The sequence below is a fragment of the Lates calcarifer genome, linkage group LG3 (genome assembly GCF_001640805.2).
Source record: "Lates calcarifer isolate ASB-BC8 linkage group LG3, TLL_Latcal_v3, whole genome shotgun sequence".
Lineage (NCBI taxonomy): Eukaryota > Metazoa > Chordata > Actinopteri > Centropomidae > Lates > Lates calcarifer.
In genome coordinates, this window is record NC_066835.1 from 1,997,721 (window position 1) to 2,019,666 (window position 21,946).

The 21,946-nt window shown below is 38.8% G+C and overlaps 1 protein-coding gene across 7 annotated transcripts in view; it reads left to right on the forward strand.

Annotated features, from left to right (window-relative positions):
* thrb (thyroid hormone receptor beta) overlaps nucleotides 1-21,946 on the forward strand; it is a 104,961-nt gene that overhangs the window by 11,777 nt on the left and 71,238 nt on the right. For 2 of the 7 annotated variants that reach the window (XM_018701238.2, XM_051078860.1), the window contains exon 2: nucleotides 6,805-6,879. The exons of the other annotated variants lie outside the window; for them this stretch is intronic. The gene's annotated coding sequence lies outside the window, so the exon portion shown is untranslated. The remainder of the gene's footprint in view (nucleotides 1-6,804; nucleotides 6,880-21,946) is intronic. 7 annotated transcript variants of the gene reach the window in all.

Consider the following 21,946-nt stretch of genomic DNA (forward strand, 5'->3'; position numbering starts at 1 on the left):
GAACAAGGCATGGACCAGTTGGGAGTCAGGAAAAAGGCGAAACATCCATCATCTCCAGGAAGCATTTTAAAAATCGGCACCATCAGCCTATCGTCCTATAAACTGCCCCCATCACAACTCAGCTTCCTTAAAGAAAAATCACAGGAACCGATGAAAAGCAACAAAAACAGACAGAAATCAATACTACTAATAAGACAGATTATGACCCAGGGTCATAACACCATCATTGATTTTTTTTTTTTTTTCCAAACTAAACTGAAACCCTCCATAGACAGGAAGGGAAGTTGTGTGATAATCCTCTGTGGGTTGGTCTCTAAGAGTGGCACATAACACAGTCATTTGATCCATTGTAAATACAAAAATATTTATTAGTGCAGCTTTAACTACCTATAGCTATCTCCTATCTTAAACTATTGATGCTTGGATTAATATTAGCATTAGCTTAATGCTTTTTATGCAGCCTAATAATTAGAATTCACTTTCTAAGGGGTCATCACCATGAGCACCATCAATTCATAGTCATTTGATTAATTGTTTACTTTAAAAAAAGATAACAGCAATGGTGTCCACCCCATCTCCAGCAAGTGGACACATCTTTTAAATGACTCAGCATGTGCAAAAAAAAATTATTGGTCTGATTACACAATACCTTTTGGCCTGAATACCAACCACTACACCTGGGAAGCAACAAGAACCACTCAACATCTGGTTAACACCTTTCTTACTGAGGAGCATGGTGATGGTAGTATCATTTTGTGGGGATGGGTTTTACCAGCAGGGAGAGCAAGTCAGTACTGAGGGCACTGTTTGGAGCCAGATACAGAGAGATTGCAGAAGAACCCTGCTGCAGAGTGCGCGCAGCCTCAGACAGGAAGAGCACAAGTGGCCGAGGCACCAAGCCAAGGCAAAGCTGGAGAAGCTTCAAATTTGAGTGTCCTTGAATGATCTGACCAAAGTTTGAACTTGAACTCTAAAAAAACAAACCATACAGAGACCCAAAATTCACGATGAACCAACAAGCTTCCTCAAGTCTGACAAAACCGTAGGTGATCTGTAGGGAAGAATGTGCTTAGATCAAAGTATACAACTCTTGCAAAGGCAGAGTCAAGATGACTTTAAGCTTGAAGCTCATGAAATATCTACTGTACTGTATGTTACTATAATTCTAAACCTGCTCTCTCATTCAGGTCTTTCAGGGTCTTTATGGCTCAGAAGTGTTGTCTTATCAATTTTAATTTAACTGACCGACTAAGTGGAAAAAATGACAGGTTGTAAAACCTAAAGGAAGCTTAGTCATTTCTGGCATTTAACTGAGGCCCTTATCATAGCAGAATGGTTCAGTGACTGGCTCAAGGACACAGCAGCAGGATTCACACCAATTGTTGCAGGGGTACAGCATGAAAGCTTTGGTTAAAAGAAAGGAAAGGACAGGATACTGTACTTCTGGTTGACTTCTCTGACATGTGTTCCCAAAATTAAAGATAAAGTAAATGTCATTGAAGATATTCAACAGCACTTCTTTGTCACTGTGCTTTCAGTGAAAATAGAACCTTACAGTTTGTTTTCTATTCATTAAGTCATGACAACAGCTCTGAGCAATGAGCAATGAGTGACCCAGTTGACTTTGACACAGTCCATTTTGAGATGAAGGTCAGATAATATTAAAAAAAGGCATCAAATGAAAGATGTATAGCTTATATCTTAAAGAGTATGGTCTTGACCTGCTCTATATGAAAAGTGCCTTGAGATAACTTCTGTTGTGATTCAGCGCTATATAAATAACATTGAATTGAACTGAATGCTTGTGTCTATGGGAGCTCGTCAGGTATAGTAATAAACTGTATAAGGCTGCCCCCTAAATGTCGACTGTTGGATACATTAGTCAGGAGTACCCTGAACTGACTCACAGAATGTCAGTGGACGAGTTGTTATGCTTTTTTTAGCTACCTCACAGTTCACACATAGAGCACTGCAGGAGCAACAGAGCGACAGGCTGTTACAACCACATCTTGTCTTAAAATGACCAAACCACAAAACTAACATTAGAGTTAGATACTTGATGAAAATGGAGGACAGAACGACAGTGCGACGCAGGCAGTGTGACTCGCTCTGATTCGCTCCAGTGTCAGGTGAGTTGTACCTGCCTGCTGGCAGCTGCATGCTCGCCATGAGAAACCACACATCTAAAGCGGAAACTACCAGTGATAAGACGAGTTAAAAACCAGCTGACAGTGTCTGCAGTGTTTTCGCTTTATACATTTTGTAGCGGCAGCCCACCCCAGGAATATTACTGCCGCTGCTGAAATATTATAAAGCTGCAGAATACCTGGTTGAGCCAAGAGGGAGGGAGAGAAAGAACTGAAAAAGAGAAAATGGTAGAATTAACTAGCTAATCTTTTTTCGTCATGAGCACAGTGCCATCAGTGGGGTTTTCTTCTGGATTCATTTAGTCATTTTTCTTTGTCCTAACACAATATCTGGCCTCACACTGTCATTAGCCGCTGTCACTCACTCGCTCTCGCCGGGTTTATTTGAGTTTCTGCTGCTCTGAATCACATGGTCTAATGACACATTGTGATTGGCTGAGGGAGATAGGAGCACTCGTTTTGATGCAGTGGGTGTCCCTGATGAAAACAGCAGAATCATCAGCATTTAGAAATGAGATCGCATACAGCTCTGAATCGAGATCGTGATTTTAATAAGATTAATCGTGCACCCCTAATTCTATGTAGTTTTTTAGCTTTGTAGTTTATTTATTTTCTTTACTTTCTATTGTGTATTTATTGTTTGGCTTCATAGCATGATAGCAAGCCTGTTAGTTTGTTAGCTTTGCTTGGTCACTAATGGGTGAATAAGTTTACACAGCTTATTCAAAATTCCTGTGTTATAACTGTCAGCAAACCATTCCTCTTTCGTGGAACAGTTTTATTCTGACAGAATTGAAATAGAAATGGTTAGGAGAAGAATGGTTTACTTTTTAAACCCCAGTGGGTCCAGGCCTTAAGACTCAAATTCAAGAAAATTTGATCAGCACTAGAGACACAAGAGCCGTATTTATTAGGTATGTATCATTATCCTAGAAAGGTCAAACCATACTGCTATTACTACTATTTTACTATTTAACAATTTAAAAAGACAATAACAAATTGACTATGTAGAATGACTATTTGAAAGCCAAGACGATAAAGTTTCTAAAGGGCAGTTGTATGAAAATCTCTGCCAGTTTTAACACAATTTCTTCACAGCTTAAACCATGCAATTTCAAGGTGCTTGCCTTTTTGACCACAAACCCACAAGTACATGGAGTATTAGAGAGTTTTTATGATGCTGTTTTGTGTTTGCTTAATGAGCTTACTCAGCCAAAGACCCATTACTTCTGAGCACATGTGGGCAGAAACTGATATTGACCGAAACACCTATGAGAGAAAGAAAGGGAAAGAATAAGTGACATGTGGCCAGTGAATACATAGTTTTATCGTGCATCTAAAACACTGTGTACAAAGCCTTTAGTGAATCTGCAGCATAAGGTCCACTCGAGCACAAATAGTGCTTTTAAAAGTGAATTATTTTTGTCACATTTGATGCATTAATTGCTGAGGAGGAATACATACAAGGTAGTTGTTTTCATGATTTAAAAAGTCCCATAACACAACTCTTATCTGAATGACATGTGAGCAGTTGTTTCTGACAGCTGCAGAGTACAGTATGTACAGCCAGCCAAACATCACACCACCCGCCACTGCTTGTCAAGAGTTCTTCCTCATCGTCACCATCGCAGTTTTCAACACCGCAGTGGCAGGATGTGCCACTGAAATACTTTGTTGTTGACATACACAGTATGTAGGTAAGTAAAAAGTAAACATATATGATTATGGTAACAGGAAACAGACTAGTGTATGTTCTTGTCATGTTACAGCACTGTGCTGTAGTCACTGTGGTTAGTAGTCGAAAGGTCTAAGATGCCAAGGTTTCTGGTGTCTGGCTGAAGGCAAAAGGTCAACTCACACTGAACAAATATCTTTGATACTCATACAGTGTGTGTGTGTGTGTGTGTGTGTGTGTGTGTGTGTGTGTGTGTGTGCACATTCTGTGTCTGTGAGACTTGAATAACTGAAGGATAGAATTTGATTGTGAGTTTAATGGGTGAAAACAAAGCTTTCTGAAGCTGGATCAAGGCTAAAGGGGGACTTCTCTGCTGTTGAAAACATCTGCATCATACAACAGTTGGCCTTATAAAGGAGCCAAGCTGCTGACAATATCCCTTAACTCCTAGCAGTCATGCTTGAGCAACAACATGATGCAATGAAGGAAATCTTAAAGAGTATTCACTTGTGTCTTTTTTAGGTTTAGGCAAGCTCAATTTCAAAGCTCATGCCAGTATTTCTCAATGCTGGTGGGTATTTTCAAATGTACATAAATTGAGCCTCATTGCAGTTGTCGATGTATGTTTGATGATGAAAGAGGCTACAGTGTTCAGAGTGTCCTTAGAACATTTCTGTGAAACCACCTCACACTAGTGGGAGGGCTTCAGAGTTAGTGTTAATTCTGTTGGCCATTTTATTATTTATTCTTAGTCCTGTGTCAAATGTCCTTCTTAGTTTTTATCATACTAAGTCAATTTCATTCTGTTGTTTTTAGTCAACTTTTGTTTTTTTCTTAGTCTCACTGTAATGAAAGTGGGCCCAAATATTGCCTCATTTCTTTCTCCTAAGTTGTTTTTATCAGCTGCTGTAGTTATGTGCAGGTCGATCCATAACAGGTGGAGAAAATGTCACAGGTTTGTGAAGGTCTGGTCAAAAAGTGACAAAGCAGTGTACTGACCTAAGTTTAAAATAAAATAAAAAACATTGTGTGCAATTGGCTGTGATTACTAGTCCACCTTCCACTTTTCCCTTTTCACTGTCACTCTATCTCTAGGTAGATGCACACACACACACACACACACACACACTGGGGCTGTCAGTTTTTGTTTTTTGTTTTTATTTCAACATTTGTTGTACATGGGGTAAAGAAGTTCATATTCAAGCTGTAATGACCTGATTTGAAATGTAGGCTGTAGTCTCTGCAAGGGCATCAGACCATTTGAAGATGTTTGCCTTGCAATTCAGCAGATGGTGTTCCATCAGCTTGACCTATTGCACGCTCTAATGACTTATCAGTAAACTAAATAATGATAATGTAACGTTGTTTTGTTATGAAGATGGAGGACCGTAGTGAGCAGAGCCATACTGAGAGGACAAGTGTGTGTGTGGAAGTATTTTGGGTTCAGAGACAATAAATGTTTAATGACTGGTGTTGAATCACTGTTGTTCTGGCCAACAACCTAAACAACCACATATGTCGTTTGTTCCTACCCTCTGATACGACCCATAGGAGCATCTCCTGAAATATCACCACTAATGCAGCAGGACCTTCGTTGTCCTGTTACAGTAATGGACGTGTGGTTAAGTTTGTAGAACAGTCACAGTTTGGTTAGGTTTCAGCACAAAAACAGCATGGGTTTGGTTTAGGGAAAGATGATGGTTTGGGTTCAAATAAGTACTTCCTTTAAGGAGGAAGAGGACCATTGTTTTCATAATGACAATAATAAACACACAGTTAAGGTAGAGGAAAGGTCATGGATTAAAAAAAACAAACACAAAAACCAATATGATGTTGACCATTGTTTCCTGTGTAAAAGTGCCATGTTGACCGGTGCACTCACCCCAACCCTCTTCTTAATGCAGACTGTGTCAGTCTGTAGACTACGTCACCTAACTTCCTCATTTGTTCCTGATATTATCACAGCAGCAACTAGAGGTCACCTAGCAATGAAACTTAATTATGGGACATAATAGTAATTGCACAGACGACCTATTGCTTAGTGTTTTTTGGTCATGCTAGCATGAGGGGGGTTCTGGCATTATGGGTGGCAGAATAAAAGAAAACAAAACAAATAAAACAAAATTGATGAACTTGGACCTTATGTAACGCTGGATGTTCCGACTTAGACCCTATCAGTAAATTGTGCTGAAACCTGTGAACCCAGTGAAACACAAAATCATGGCTGCAAACCATATGTGAAGTAATGTCAGGATGGATCATGGATAAAGGTGAGGCTGTAAAATACAGCTGTCTCAACATTAGCTGGTTGCTGATATGAACTGAGTGGAAATTCATCAGTGCAATTTAGGATTACGTGATGTGGGTTGTGTTCTAATTAATTAAAATAAATGAAAGCCAGTCCTAATTCAAACTTTTTGTTTGTTTGAAAAAGTAACCGTAGAAATGATTACTTGAATTATTCTTCCCATAAGAATTCCTTGAGTATATATTTATAATATATCTGGAGAAATGGTTTTGTTTCCCATGATGAGGCAGCATAAATGGCTAAAACATAAATGTAATCAACACCAAACAAACAAACAAAAAGATAAAAAGGGATCATTCTACTTTGAGAAGCCTCTATGTGTAGTCATGTTGTTTTCAGTCACACTCTCACCTCTCATCTTCTCAGCGTAGAAGAGAGACACCCAGTTAGACAGAAGGAAGTAAAACATGATGGCTTGGCAGGAAGGAACCTGTCAGACTGTGCCCTGGGTGCTACATACGCTGTCAAACTTACTGTCTTGTTTCTTTTTTGTTTGGCGTTGTGTAGACTAGACTCTCAGTGGACATCTATGCATGTGTGCAGAAGAACACAGTTTGGCCAAACGTCCTTGCATTCTCTGTTTTTTGCCATGAGGTGTACTTGACTCATTCTGCTTTCTCTTCCTGTGTCACTTCTTTTTTTTCTCCTTTCTTGTTCCTTATATATTGTTTCAGGCTGTAGAACATGAGTGTCTGTTGGAACTATATGGAGCAGAAAGAGAAGAATATTGCAGATTCTCTGAATTCTGAGTGAGTGGTTGTTTTTCAGACTTAATATTTACTTGTCAAATAGATGCTGTAGCATAATTCGTTTTATTAATGACTTATAGATATGTATTTTATATTAGCTTAAATGAAAACAAAATGATGAAGCAATTGCCTTTGCACAGAGGAAGCATGCATTTTAAGTTGTACTTGCAATGAAACCTTGAAAACCGATTAAAAAGCCAACATGTTTGTGTGTGATGGGTTGGGCATGTGGACTCAGATAGTGAGAGGTTTTCAGAGAAAAATCCCACATTTGTGTCTTCACAGTAGGATTTTCAGAGAAGACACATTAGGCTAATTAGATTTCAGGACATCTAGGTAATTAGATGATTCAGCCTGATTTGGAGGAAGTGGCTGAGAAGTAAACACAAGGTTTTGGTGCTTTTGCTGCAGCCTTCAGCTGCTCTTAATGTTGGATTGAGAACTAAGTAGATTTTCTCTCGTACCTTAACCGTCAGTTAATCCTGTGTATTGCAGATTTGTGTCAGATCTGTTTTGATTTTAAGAAAGAAACATTTGGAACAAAGATTTATTGGTTTTCTGTTAGAAAAGCCTGAAGCTTTGAACCAGGGCTTGTTTGCATTTTGGTGTGATTGGCTTTACGTTCAAGTGCTAGTGGTTTTAAAAAGGCCATGACAAAGCATAATACAGTATGTACTGGATGTATCAAAGCCCATTAATGCCTTTGTGTTCTGGGTGTACTGGCAAATGCTCAAATGCATTGAGAGAGAAATGGATCAGATAGATGAGGTATTTGGTTGCAGCTTTGATGCAGATGAAATCACATGAAATAAGCAATGCATGCAGTATTACTGCAGTGCAATGCACAGGATGCTTTTGTAACAACACCAATCTGTAACACTAGTATTATAAACGAAATATTTTATTTGTTATTTGCCTAATTTATGTGCATTCATTTCAGATCATTGAGCGGAGAAGATAAGTTGACGACCTGTTATGTTCAGTGCAAGGAAAACTCCTACAAGCGTTACAAAGCTTTGTAAAATCATAAATGGACAAGCACTGACCCCAAATGTCTGAAAGTTAGGCAAAAATATCAGTGTTTTTGGAAGCTAGCCCTCTTCTACAGTTAATGTTGATTATTAGTAATTATTAACCCCATAATAGTCACTGTAGAGGAAACACTGCTGTGCTGTAACATGGTGTTTGTTATTATCAGTCCTTGATGAACACAGAAATCCAGTAACAAAATACCACATGGGTCCAAATCAGGCAGGCCGTTCCTCCTAATAACCCTCCTCCACATTTCTCCATCATTGCCCACATAAGCAGTGAAGTCCCCAAAGTCAGACAGTCTAAGCCTTTCTTGCAGTAGCCTGAATTTGCATAGAGGTGACCCCGTCATTCTCTGGGGAGAACTCCAACAAAGCCGGGGCTCGTGAGTATGCGCACACCTGCCTGGAGCCAGGAGTCTGGTTCCAGAGCCAGTGCTCTGTGTGGAGGTGAGTCCATCTAGTTGGTACTGCTACACCTCCTGCACTAACTCTGACTGTCAAGAGAGGTGACATCCCATGTCCCTAGAACCAGTCTATGATGTGAGGTCCCCTTCCTTGCCTACCACCCTTTCTATCCCTGCTGGGGGTGTGTAATATAATGTTTGTAATGTAATGCCACCAGACGTTCGCTGGCAAACTGGCCTCCCAGATCTGGCTCCAGGAATGTGACCTGGTTTTCGTGGTCCATGCAAGGGGACACATTGCTGAAGAAAAAGGTTTTATGAATTGCTCTTAGTGATGACTAGTAGCAGTGTCAGTGGTTTCAGAAACTGGCGAAAAAGGACATGTAGCAGCAGTGGTATTTATGACTTGAGCTATGGATTAAGTCAGGTGATGTTATAGAGCAATAAAGTCCACATAGGGAGATCTGAGTGGATGACTGGGTCGACAGATCATTGGACTTAACATGGGAGACTGCTGTTCATCCCCCCTATCAAACTGATGCACGTTGTTTTTTTGTTTTTGTTTTTTTACCACAGTTGTTCCATGACATTTTGTAAAAATTAATTGAACTGTCAATTTATTTATTTAATATTGAGCACTCTCGGGCTTCATACTGCAAAAGAGTGACGCATCAGTAATGTAAATAAATGAACCACTGACAAAGATTCAAAGTATCTGAAAGTTCAGCAGTGCACTCTAAACCTTCTTAGCCTCTGACTTTGACCATTTTTAATTGGCATTTCAGTAAAAACAGCCTGGGACTAATAAGTGTTGTATTTTGGTTGAAAAGAAAAAGTTCTTTGACATTTCTTTAAGAGGAACCCCTGTGGACTGGAAAACACTGCTGTTGATCACAGAAGTTACTGTGCAGCATACAAATTGAAAGTTCATTGAGGAGAGCAAACTGTGCAGCAGTTCCCAGGAAAGCATATACACAAAGTGTGGGAGCCAGAATTAGTGTTTTTTTTTTCAATATAAAACAGGCAGGGTGTTGGCGCAAAGATTTTTTAAGTAAAAGCTTTTGTCTTAAAACTTTTTATTTTTACAGTGTGTTATTTGTCCTTCTTGTCTTGTACATGACTGTTTTATTCTGGATGACACCTTGACCTGAGCACTTAAGCCAGTAGGCATTATCTACAGACGCTTTGTTGTGCAAAACCAAACCAGAATTTGTTAAACCAAAACCTTTAAAAAAACTTAAATACAAAGGAAAAACTTCACTTATTAGTTTGATGCAGGCTGTTGCAATTGAATAGTATTCCATAACTACAGTGGTGGAAAACATAAAACCAACTAAATAAAGAGAATATCTTTTATGCAGGCTGATGCAACAATGTGAAAACAATAGTAGTGTATCAGTGGAAAGTATGCCCAGTATGCCCTGATGACTGGGCAGTGATAAGCTTATTTCATTAGGCACTAAGTAGCCTACACTATATCTAATCTTCCTTTAGTAGTCTAATCCTCTTCTAGCCTTGGTAGCAGGAACACTGTTATTTTTCACTGTCATTCTTACAGTAGTTTGCTCTCAATGAAGGAACACAAACGTGATCAATTTGATGTTGATCTATTTTAAGCAGTCTGAGCTAGTTTTTTTTAAGTATTTTTTAGGGTACATGTATGCTCTACAGTACTTCTCCATCTGTGTACATACAATGGCTCCAGAAATGATCACATTTTACACACTTAATTGTGTTGTAGATTTAATTTTAAATGGATAAAACTGACATTTTTTCTAGCTGTCTACACTGAATACCCCATGTTGACAAAGTGTAAAGATGTTTTAAAAAGTATGATATGTATTCAAATCCTTAATTAAGTACTTTGTAGAAGCATCTTTGACAGCATTTACAGTCTTCTTGGGCAAGTCTCTACAAGCTTTGCACACCTGGATTTGGGCTGTTTATCCCATTCCTCATGGCAGATCCTCTGAAGCTTGTTAGATTGGATGGAAAGCACCAATGAACTTCCATCTTCAGACTTCTCCACAGAGGTTCCATAAGGTTTAAATCATCTGGGCTTTGGCTGGTCTCCGCTAGGACAAGCAGAGACTTGTCCTGAAACCCTTCTAGTGTTATCTTGGACATATGCTTTGGGTCATTGTCATGCTGAAAGACAAAATGTTGATCCAGGCTCAAGTCATGTGCACTCTGGAGTAGGTTTTCTCCCTGCCCGTGCCCCCTCCAATAGCGTGATTTTTCACTGTAGACACGGTATTATCAAGGTGATGAGCAGCTACTGGTGTTCACCAGAAATGGTGTTTGGGAATGCCCCAAGCCTTAGAAATGGTTTTATACCCTTGCCCTGATCTATGCCTCTGACATGCAGTGTGAACTGCTGGACCTCATATAAACCGATGTGTGCCTTTTTCCAGTCAGTTCAGTTTGCCACAGATGCCACGGTCCCTCAGTGTTTCTCCCATCTCCACACAAGATCTCTGGAGCTCAGCCAGAGTGACTGTCAGGCTCTTGATCACCTCAGTTATCAAGCCCTTCTCCCCCAATCGCTTAGTTTGGCTGGGCGACCAGTTTTTAGGAAGAGTCCTAGTTCCTCTATATAAGAATGATGGAGGCCGACCTTCAGTGCAGCACAGTGTTTCTTGTAGCCTTCCGCAGATCTGTGCCTTGAAACAGTTCCTTTGGCTTCAGGGCTTGTTTATTTCTCTGAGGAGAACCTGAGCAAAAATTCATGTGTCAAAACAAAGGGTCTGAATACTTCTTTATTTTAACATACAGCTGCAACATTACGAAATGTGAAATAAGTGGTGGGATGTGAATACTTTCCAAATGCACCATATAGGTCGTCCATGTATCCAGTGGCTCTGAACCAGTTGCTCTGTGCAGTCTTATGTCATACTAATAATGATATACAATGAGTTGTAGCGGTGGTTTTTTTTTTGGTGCTCTATAGTTCACTCACTTTTAAAGGCTGTCAATTAGTGTTTCATTAAAGGGCAATGGGGTATCTCTGACAGCTAGTTTACCCAATAGATTTCAGTGCTCAAATGATCAGAACAGAAATGGGCTTTCTATAGCAGATACTGGCCCCTGTGTTGGTCCAGTGATATCCTCAAAGCCTACTTTGCTGAAATCACAAATATGTACATCTATCAAGGGTGGGTGGTAAAAGGTTGAGACTCTTTAGGCTTATACTGGGCTTAGCTTCAGCTACATCAGCAATCTTTCCACTAAACCCTGCAACCAAAAACACTGACTAACATTTCCAATTCAAAATCCAGAGGAGTAGCATATATAAGGGCACCCAGACTTTGGAGAACTGCAGCCTTGATTAGAAGCTTAGTCCAAAGTGCATTTTAAAGCCCAACTCAGCTCCTACAGACGTTCAATGTCAAACATTAGTCTGTGTTCAATGAGCTGCTCTCATTGTTTATGCTTTGGCCAATGTTTCAAACTGTCTTATAGGCAAAAAGTCTTATCAGCTTTTAAGAGCATTATCTGTCACAGTTCAAGGTTAGTTTTTTTTTTTTTTCCATGGATGGATTTATGCATTCATAGTGAAGCACCTACAAGAAATGCTGAGATACTATCCACAATAGTTATACAGATTAACAATGTTACCGAATGCTGTGCTGAAAAGAGTGATGTATCAGCTCTTGCTGTATTGCTGTTTCAGTGACTGAATAGCTGGTAGCAAATATTGATTTAAAACAGCAGTATTATGCTGAAGGCGATTGCTGTCACTACAAGCTATATTCTGCTGTAGTGTGGCCTTACATTGTCACACATCTGTGAAGTTGAAATGCCAGCAAATAAAAGTTGAAATTCTTTAGTATTGATATAGCAGGAACACTGTTATTGTGATCTCAAACTCACGTCCAGTGTGCAAAGGAATTGGCATTGCTGTTCCAGTAGTTATGGAGGGAACCAAATACTTTTTCACCTTGTTTTTACTGGTGCCTGTTAGTAAGTAAATTGTTAGTACTGCCAGAAGGTTGCAATAATGCACCTAAAAGATGTTTGGAAACCGCCATTAAACAACAATGTTGGATATTCAAAGAACTGTTAAATAGTTCCCTGTGATTATTGAATAGTGTTTTTACTTGAAATGCTATTCCTAATAAATACTGGAAGCTAATCTGGCTTTCTTCAAAAGTAAAAAAAAAAAAACACCTATCAACATCTGAAAAATCAACTGATTAAGAGTCTCTCATTTGTTAAAGCCATATATTGGTTTGAAGAGGGTGTGTTAATTCCTGTATCTTTTTTTTTTTTTTTTGAATCCTCTCTCCATCTTTCTTCTTCTTGTGTCTATAGCAGCAGTTGCCTTACAGCTTCATTGTTACAGCAACACTGGCGATAAGATGGGAAGTCACTGTTGTTCATGAAATAGTTCCACACCACGTAACTCCCTAAACCGCACGTTGTTTAGTTCTAAAAATGTTAAACTATTAATTCAACAAATCTTACAATTTACCATCTGTGTCATTTTTTAATCTAATCTAGTCTCAAGCTGAGCCTACATGCACTTGCTACATTTGCATCTAAAGTGCTATCAGTGTTTTTATCAGATATGGGCCCTGCAGCCAAAAGTACAAGCAATTTTTGGGGGGAGCATATTGGCAGAGAATCAAGAGTGACCTTTGAAGTTATTACAAATCACAGGAGGACCCCATCCTCTAATAGCTGTGTGAAAGAAGGGATTTTTTTTGTGTTTAGACTCACAAACACTCACTGCAGTTAATCACTGGACATCAGGACAAACAGAGCTTAAGTGACTCTCTCAACATTGTTAATCCATGTATCATTTTTTCAATTGCTTAATAAAAAAAAAAGGAGCTCATCAGCAAAATGTTCTAAAAACAAAAAAAAAAAAAATCTGTCATTTGTTCATTCATTTTTCAAAATAAAACCAAAACTAAAAAAACAAACTAATGACTTGTCCAGTTTCTGATTTTATGCACAAATGGAAAATGTAAAAAACGGATAACAGCCGTTCTATCGAATTTGAATATTTTGATTTGATCATAGACTGTATATAAAGATCTTTATAAAGATCTTATATTTATATAGTCTATGGATTTGATGCAAGGCGTGTGACCCGGAAGTGAACTTTGACCTTACTCACAGGATGAAGGCGACCATGTTCCCTAAACAGCACAAAGATGTTCATTTTTTTGCAGCTTGTCTTGCTCGTCTCTTCCTGCGTGTAAGGTCAGAGTTCACTTCCGGGTCACACGCCTTGCGTCAAATCAAAAATATCAAAATTCGATAGAACGCCCATTATCTGTTTTTTCCATTTTCCATTTGTGCACAAAATTGGAAAAACAAGTCATTTTCCCTCTTTTCATTTTGGTTCTGGAAACAAATATTGAAAAAACAAGTCATTATTTTGTTTTTTTTAGTTTTGGTTTTATTTTGAAAAATGAATGAACGAATGATTACACAGATTACTGTTGTTGCTCTTGGCAGCTAATGTCATTTAGCTTCCCCATCATATCAAAGATAACTGGAATGAAATGGAACCACATGTGTTTGAATCTTGTGCACCTTAGGTTCTTGATGAACCTAAGTTTACTCGTAAGGCCCGCTCTATGATAGTAATGAGATGGTTCCCAATGGATTCTCTGGGTGCCTATGTCATTGTGTTTCTATTATTTCAATATCCTTAGCAAAAGCTTTTGGATGCATAAAGAAGTTTATGTTGTTGACTCTTTGAGACCATGTTCTGTGCAGCCCCACAAGCAGTAGTGCTGAACTGTCTTTTACTGTAGAACAGAAATAAGTTACAGGTGCTACAAACTTGTATTTAGATGCTAATATCAGATCATTTTCTGTGCTATCTGTATGGTCACACACACGTCCTTCACTGTACTTCACCGAGTAGGTCATTGCCAGCAACATTTCAACTCAGATATATAATCTATTTAATGTGTGGTTGTCTTTTAAAAATTATTTAAATGCAGCTGCACAGAGTTAGAAGCAAAGAGAGGCTTAAAGTAAAACCACTCAAACTGGATCACGCTGTGCAGCCTGGCCTTGTTTACCAGTTTACCATCCTCAGAAATAAATAACTTGAGTCTCCAAAGTTTTCATGTAGAACACCATGAGAGGGATTATACATGTGACACAAACTGATTGACTGAATTAACTCTACAGTGATCTACAGTGCAATAAACTAATGTTTGCTCTCTTTTATTGTTTTTTTTTTTTTACTTCTATGTTACTGGATCATGATAACCAACCACTAACATCACTACATCACTACAGGTAAGTTGCCATCTCCTTTTATTCTTTATTCAATATGAACTGTATGCCTGTGTGGGAATCCTCTGAACTTTGATCAAGTTTCTTTTTCCTTCTTTTATATATTTTTCTATTTCCATAACACAGAGAGTGGGTAAAAACTGCCTTATGAAGCTGGCGTGGAATGTTCTTTCAGATTTGTAATCTTCTTCATTCTTCTGATTTTAATGAAAATTTTGCCAGCTTAGACTATTTCATTAAGGCAAATCTAATCTCCCCAGCTCCCCAACAACAAAACTTCAAAATTATGTCATAAAAAAGTTGAAAAAGTAAAATTGCTGTACTTCTAATCAGTGCGACAGCAGCCAATCACATTGTGCAAGCAGGAGGGAAAAGTGCCTCCTGCTTACGAAGGTGGTCCAGACAGGCAGACAGACAACAGATAACCTTGGCTTGTTACATTTGCACATAAAAATATGTTGGGGTCAACTAAACATGGCATTTAAGGCTGCACAGAGAATAGTAAGTAACATTAAAATTCTGTGGCCAGCTATAGTTCAAGGAAATATTAGCTATCATTAGGTGGTTAAAGCTTTGCTCATCAAACTAAGTTGCTTGTATTAAGAATTAACATTCAAATCTGCAGTTCCTCTCAGCTTCACAGAGCTTTTTAGCCTGCTTAGCTCACTGTTTTGGTTTCACCACCAGCCTCATGGCTTTGACTAACCTTTTCCTCAATGGAAACAGGGAGCTGTTTACAGGGAAAATGTTCAGATAAATCAACTGTACACTGTCCAGCACCCAACAGCAAACAGACAAAGTAATTGACTTGCTAGTGAAGATAGTGGAGAATTCGGCAGACATTTTTCTCCTGGTGGAGCTGGTGGAGACCAAAACAGAGCCGAAAGAAGAGTGAATATTGGACTTCCATTCATCAAGTGGACAGAAATTATTCTAAAATGACTGCTAATGTTGCACTGTGTCTGCCTAAATGTTACCTTTGAAATTCAATACGCGGAGTCTAATGTTAGTTATCTATTATTTAATACATAGTAACAGCAGTAAAATATGACTAAGGTTGCTGCTGTCTCTACTTACTTGCTTGTCTTTGGTTTTGACAATGGACTAATAGCCAAGTCTTAAGTCTTGCAAAACAGACTTTGTCCCACCTTTGAAAAAAAGTATTTGAAATTAATGTATCATATCAGCACTAGTATTAAAAATTCTCAAAAGATACTCAATTTTTACATTTTTACACATATCTTTCATAAAACAGTTCTGAATCTAAAACAGTGCAAGGCAGATTAATAATGACACACACATATAGAAAGGTTGCAAGGCTCAGAACTGATTAGATGTGGTTACAGACCTGTGTGTCCCAGCTCCTTTGAGTGCTTTGTAAAACATGTAGTTACTGTCTCCCAATCTGAAATGATTTGCATTATCTTCCATCTATAGACCAAACATGCAGCTCTGCTCTCATTTACATGTTGCAGTTATTGAAGTCAGTTGTTTCCAACTTTGTGACGTCAACTGTTTTCTCAGCAAATTTGTAGAAACCGCATGTTACCTCTGGTTTCCTGCATTTATTTCAGATTTAGTTTTCCAGATTCCTTGATTTAGTGCATGATTTATACAAAACGGATAACACAGGGCCCTGTGCAGGTTGACACACTATCTGCGCCTGTGCCTTCAGCAAAACCTCTAGTTGTGTGGCCTAATGTGATCCTATTATAATCGTAGGTGGATTTATGTTAGGTATGAGGAGCTTATGACCCTCCTGGCAGTCAGTGTGGAGCTGTGCTGTGTTTTCATGCTTCAGGGAAAGTTGAAAAATGCTCTTAGGCTTGGATGGGGTTGAATTATTCATGGAGATAGAGGGAGAGGAGCTGTAAAAGCCTTCATCTTCACTTTTCTGCCCCTGGCTGTGCTGCTTAGTGGAGTGATGGGGTGAGCTGGGGTAAGAAGGCACGTGATTATCCACGTAGAGTATTGATACTACACTGACTAGCTGGGGGGGGGGGCTCTGCTGCTGCTGTACGCCAGTAGCCTTTTCCTTTAAGATCCCATCCAGACCACAAATTTTTGGGGTGTCACTGATCCATATCTAAACATCTGTTTTGTGTTTTGGTTCATCCATAATGCCGGTAGTCGTGTTGACATTCTCACACAGTATACAGTGAAGCTGTCACAGATGTCAGCAAGTTGTAAAATGAGGAAAACTTGTAACTATGTAGTGCTAACAGGCTGTGTAGTGCTAACTGTAGCACTGAGAAGTTAAGAGAAGAGAAATTGACCTGCTAGCAAGTTTTCTCCTGCCTTGAATACGCACCACAACACCAAATGCATAATAGTCCGCCACTGAAAATCATCCCCAACAAAAGCACTGTTTCCTCCTGTTTGAGTAACGTCTGCTAAAGACTTAAAAAAGAACATTTATCTAAATATTTGTGACCCATATTTTAAAGATATAAATGTTTAGTGAGATCAGATGTGCTTCAGTTCCCCAGAGAGGGTATGGAAACAAAGTATTGAGAAATCAACTAATGCAATTGTTTTTAGTCTTCTCCTGGAATTTGTTAACAATGAGAAAAACATAGAAAACTGCCAGCCTTATTCTTTAGTAAGAATGGTCGGAACCATGCGTTACATAATGTAAGATGACAAGAAAGTCTGTTTGACATTTTGGTGTTTAGAGATCTAGTAGATCAAGGAGCTATGAGTAGACACTTTAAACCTTGGCATGAGTTTCAACTTTTGTTGGATTTGTTTTGTCATCACATCGGAAAACAGCAACTGGACATTAGGAACAAACTGGTAATCATGACAGGGACTGGGGATTACCATCTACCAGTTTTACCATCAAAGTGGCAGAGAACTGGAATTCTCATCAACAGTTGATGATAAAAGTGATATTTCACGTAGCGTATTTTTGATTACATACCTCACAAAACACAAAATACATGAACTACTCCTTTTGATGTAGACATACAAACATGTAAGGCTGTATTTCAGGTAACATTTGTGCTGCACTTGGACTGAGAAATGAACTGATTATATTTTTTTTGGTTAAAGGTCAAATTTTTTGGCTGTAACTTAAGAATTCACATACTAATGAACTGGTGGTAATTCTGGTTTGTAATTAGAGGCAAAGTTGATAGATAGAAAATATGATGTTGATTTTGAGAACCACTAAATGTTGCTGGCTGACCATACATTTTTGGGTTAATTATGATTTAATAATTTGATGTTTGGTTGGTGTTGTTTCTGTGGATAGCAGGCCAAACATACTGTAGGTGACATTAAGTCAGTTTGAGGTGTTCGCACTGTTGAAACTCCAGGGCACACAAGTAATGTCTAGACCATGTTCATTTATTAATAGTGGTGCATGATTACAAATCCTTACAGTTCTCTTAGGCTTGCTTGTTGCATAATCAGCAGCAGGTGTGTTGCTTTTTAAGATTCTTGGGTCCCCTGATAGCTGTTGGTCAACTGCAGATCACATGACAAACATTTGTGTCCATAATCTTCATATCTATACATATAAACAATATACATCATCATTTAGAAAATCCAAATTTAATATTAAAATACCATATCAAAAGCTTCTTAATAAAACCCCATTTGTTTCCATGTTCACCAGTCATTGATGGGAGAGATCTATGGTAAGAGTCAGAGAAACCAATTTATCCACTAACAGTAACCACAGGAAACATGAGTGAAATGCAGCTGCAAACTGTGTTCTGCAATTACAGACACACCCCAGTCTTTATTAAGTAGTTGGTTACCAGTCCTCTGAAGTCCACATACCCACTGAATAAAAATAAGTTTCTGCCCATTCTCTATGGGTTTTTGTAAACTAGGTATACACTTACTGAAGAAGTAGATTATGCAGTTTGAAGGAAAGTGGATATGCTAAGAAAGAAAAAATACAGGTAAAAAATGAAAACTGGAGTGCTCCAGTAGCACCACCATTAGGTAAAGGTTTTGAAATTTCCTGTGGATCTTTACGGTCCCATGGGATGAAAATGAAAGTTCGTCCTTTTCCAATGAGCGTTTAGACCAAAACGTTGAAATTACACTCAAGATGCATTATCTCTGAGATCCATAGGAAAGATAGACGGCTGATTGCCATGGCGTTTACTAAGCAGTTGAATGCTCACAAGGAGTTAAAAGTATGTTTGACATTAAGACAATGGAGTAAGTTTGGCGAATTAGGCAAATATCCTTCTGAACTGTAGATAATGCTACGATACTTACTGAGTGTAAGTATCATTTGTGTGGTGCTGCATGTGTCCTTGTGTGTGAGGAATCTGGATAAAAATAAATACAATAAGAATACATTACGTTCCCATCAGACAGATTTGAGTGCCTCAGGTCAAGTTCTATTGCCCTATAGAGCTGTTATTGCTAATGTGAGGAAAGATCTGCCTTTTTGCATATAAAACAGATACAGAGCATTAGTAGCATTCGTGTATTGTCCACCTGATGAATGTAAGTTGTTAACTTTAAAAAATGGTATGCAGACTGGCTGAGGAAATGTGATAGGAAGGGAGTCCATGTAAAGGTTAGACTAAAAACAAGCAATTAATCACAACCAAAGGAAACACAAACAATGGGGTGTAGAAATCATGAAGTTCAGCCATGGAAACAGTGTGTGGATGAATGGCAAGTGTGTTGTGGAGGTGTTGAATGTGAGCACATGTGCCAGCCTTCATAGTCTGGAAGGCATAGGTGAACAACATCAGCTGCTCCCATGTCAACCAGTTGCTCAGGTTGGCCAGGACAACCGCAAAGACACTGGGAGGGGCACAGCAGTAAAAAAAAAAAAAAAAAGTTTTAAAAACCAAAAATCAATCTGCTAAAACAGAATAAAAACTTGTAAGAGAGTTGCAGTGTGGTAACTCTCTAAGTATTTATATTTTATAAAATGCCACAAAAAGGGGAAAAAAAGAAAAAAAAAGAGGAACGAAAGTGGAGTTTTAACCACACGTCTGAAGCCAAATCATTAATAGGTTTTTGTTTTAAGTGGGATCAGAAAAAGGCATTCAAGATTTGGAGCTTGTAAAATCTTGCACAGAGACTCAGCTCATCAAAGACTGGATAATTTGGCTTTCTCTGGTTAAACTCTGATACTGATTGGATAGTAAAAGCTAACTGAATTCAGCTGTTAAGATTTTATTGCAATAGTGTTCACCTTATCTCCAGTATTCCCCACAAAGTGTTCCCACAGCTACAAATCTTTCCTACACAACCGTTTGTTCACTTTCACTTTCGCATTTTCGAGTTTGTAAATGTGTAAAATCCTTCATTTACATGTTCACACATTTACATGGACTGACATTTTTATGTTTTTTATCACAGGTCCTTAAAAGGTGGTATACAACCACAGATGATTTCTAAACAAAATTTAACAAGCTCAGAATGTTTTAGTTGCTTTCCACAGTTCCATCCAGTAATTTCATATGTTTGGGTATAATGAACATTTTGTCTTCTATAGGCAGCTAGAGAGGCTTTAAGCTTTTTGTCTAGAGTCCTCCTCCTGGCTTGTGGCTAGTGTGCCTTCACCTTTAAGGGGTGCTGGAATGGGAGCGTTCAGTGCTGTGGCCTGTTATGTAAGGTTTTGGCTGTTGCACTCAGAGCTGCGTGGCCCCTGCGCTGTCCCACTGCCAACAAGCACAGGAGGTTTCATCACCCTGCTGTTTCAAAGGGCCCTTTGGACTCTGGTTATTGTTTAATGCTGCTCTGTACTTCGCCTAATTCATTTTCTCCTTTCTCTCTCCTTTACACCAACCATCTGTCATCCTCCCTGATAGTCTCCCTTTTTTAAACCCCTCTGTCTTTTTCCTCGTTCGCTCTCTCTTCTTTTGCTGACTCACTCTGCTCACTGAAATTATAATGCACTGAAATAGCTGACTCTCTCTGGTATGGTCTTATTGCACCATTTTGTTTTTATATCCGATTCTCCTCTGTGATTCCCACTCCGCTGAGACTGTGCCTAACAAGAAGCTGTGAATAAAGATAAGCTTAGGATGACCTCCTCCCACTGTTTTTTTTATTTTTGTTTGTGCTAAAATACATCATTGGCTTAGAAGAAAGGAGAGCTGGTTGTTATTTGTCACATAAAATTATGAAGCTAGATGTTATCAGCTGTCATCTTCACACCGACTGTTTGTAAACTGACATATAAAACATTCTTGTTGAAATTACTTTTAGAGGTGGTCATAGGGCATTCTAAAAGAATACAGGCACAGCACAAAAATGATGATTGTAAGTATGCGTTACAGGCATAAATGTGTTTGATCGTTTAGGAAGCAAATGTACAATAAATGACATGGAAAGAGCACAAGGAATACAGTTCAACTGATAAGAGTTTGTCTAAGCAAGAGGGTTTCTCAAGCAGAGGGAGAGACACAAGGATAAGATACTACGTGAAGTGAGATGGAGAGGTGCGCGCAGGTGTTCAAACAATAACAGGAAGTTAGTTATTGTGGTCTGGCCCACTGAGTCACTAGTTGGAGATGCAGCCGTGACAAGGAGATCACGGAGGCAATTAAGATATCCAGTTTGATTCAAAAATAACACTCCCTCTTGGAATCTTCAGTATTAACTCACAGACATGATGCACATATTTTTAAATTCAGTCACTTAACCTTTCTGAGTTTATCTCTGATCAGGAATAGACCATAAATCTGCAACATATGCTTTGGATGAATGAAGCACTACATTCGAACCAGAGTCACCACGAGGTGGTTAGGGTAGATGGCAGGTGTACAAAGTGCACAACTGTCACACTAGAGACCAGGGCTCGCATCCACAGCCCCACCCACTGGCTTGGGCAACAAATGTGCTTTGGAGAAGGTTATGGAAAGATCATAGATTTGGTCAATTGTATATCAACATGCTATGGCTGAAGTCACTGTGAATTTTTTTCTGTAATAAACCAGACAACAGTCTTTCTCCAACCTTAAGTGTTGTGAGTGTCTAAATACAACAAGTGTAATAACACTGTAGTTAATACAAGTGGTTGTACTGCAGGGTGTACCTGTATAGCATAGCATATCCTCATTATGTTGGTAAGAAGCACACTGTATTTGAAGTTGTGGTTTAGCAGTATAGAAGCTTCTCTAGGAAACAGCATTGCAAATATTGGTTAAAAGAATGGGGCACATGGAAGGACTGACGAAATCCAATATTATCAGTGTTGTTTTTGGATGAACAAACACTCACAATGTTCTATAAACATGGTTCTTATATTCTTGGGTGTCTCAGTTTTATTTTAGGAGGGGACCTGCCACTTCAACGAAAACCTCTGGTCTAAACTTCAAATAAGCTTATATGGATGTTGGTGTTAGTGCTTCTGAAGAAGCTGTGTGAAATTATAGA